This window comes from Mastomys coucha, unplaced genomic scaffold (genome assembly GCF_008632895.1).
Source record: "Mastomys coucha isolate ucsf_1 unplaced genomic scaffold, UCSF_Mcou_1 pScaffold1, whole genome shotgun sequence".
In the NCBI taxonomy this organism is placed as follows: Eukaryota; Metazoa; Chordata; class Mammalia; order Rodentia; family Muridae; genus Mastomys; species Mastomys coucha.
The window spans coordinates 81,236,649-81,238,386 of NW_022196891.1; positions in this window are offsets into that span (position 1 = coordinate 81,236,649).

The window sequence follows — 1,738 nt, forward strand, 5'->3', positions numbered from 1 at the left end:
GTTTGGTAATGCTGGGGATGGGACCTGTGGCTTTGTTCATGATAGCATTACCAGCTGCCCAGCCTGCGTATTCTTAGAGGACTTTATCAGAAAATAAGTCTGATTCAGGAAATAAGACAGGTAGAAAGGATCCACTTCCTTTATGGTAAAACATGGAATGGGGCTACGTGTGTATTTCTCACCCAGAACTCTTCTCACAGCCTTACCCTCCCGACATTCTTTGCAGGTCATGGAGCCCAGCCCCCACTAGTCCAGATCAGCCTTGGATTCTGGAGGGAATGGAGTCCAACAAGACAAAGCTCAAAAGACCCACACAACAAATGAAGACATAGAAGTGACATTTTAAAATGAAAGACTCCAAAGTTATCTCAGTATTGCTCACAGCCCAAGGGGACCAGGATAAGCACCAGGAGCTGAATGAAGCTGCTGCACTGGTGTTTGAGTGATCTGAAGTCTCAGAGCCCGGAGGTCCAAGATTTGCCATGGGCTGATTTCCAATGAGCACCGAGGCCTAAGAACTAGCCTGCTATTGTGCATTTGCCTAGTGCGTGCAGGGCTCTGGGTTCAATACTCAGAGACACACACGCATGCACACACACAGAGACAGAGAGAGACAGGGAGAGATGGAGAGAGAGAGACAAAGAAAGAGACAGTGTGTGTGAGGGCTCTGGGTTCAATACTCAGAAACACACACACATGCACACACACACACACACACACACACACACACACAGAGAGAGAGAGAGAGAGAGAGAGAGAGAGAGAGAGAGAAGGAGAGAGAGGGAGAGAGATGGAGAGACAAAGAGATAGAAACTGTGTGTGTGTAATAAGGAGGAGGTAATGAATTTGAGAGGGAATAGGGGAACACAGGAGGTACGGGAAGGAGGAGATGGAGGGGTGGAAATGATATAACTACAGTACCCATGTACAAAGTTCTAAAAAGAAATTAAAAACTACACTGGAACTATAACACTAAAAAAATTTAAACACTAAAAAAAAAATAAAAAGTAACTATTCAGTTTTCATTAGTTGGGATTCATGTGACTTGAGGGCATAGTATATCTAAAATAATTCTGTATAAAGAGTTGTCCCCAGAGCCCCCCTCCCATTGTGACCAAATCTGTACACTTTAACTCTTGCCTGGGACTGACCAATACACAAAGGCTGCCTGACCGTGAAGGCTGTAGAAAGCAATGGCTGGCTACAGTGAGTCTCAGGGCCAGGGAGTGGCCATGAGAACTGCTTGTGGCTTGTCTAGATCAGATCAGTCGGAAATTCCCCAGAGCCGCAGTAAAAGGATACTGGATGTTTAGGAGTGTCCCGGAGCACCAGAAGATGTTTGCTTCATTACTGCGATGTTTCTACAGCTGTCTGCTTGTCGAAAGAGCTGCCGGAAACCTGTCATCCATCTTCAAAACAACCGAGGGTCACTAAAGCCCCATAATTGGCCCAACACAGGAAATACAACAAAGGCCAGCATAATACCCCTCTGCTGAAAGGAATCTGGCTTGGGAAAGAGTTGATGGGGCTTCTCCAGTATTGATAATGTAAATGGTTCCCAGGACAGTCATGATGAAAAGGGATGCGTATTTAAAAACTCGGGTTTTTTTTTTTTTTTTTTGACATCAAAACGGTTGGAGAAGGAAGCTTGTGCCTTAAGATGCTGTTGTTTCCTGGTGTGCCAGGAAATATTAACCGCTGACGACAAAGCAAAATAAAACAAAGGTAGTTATTGACA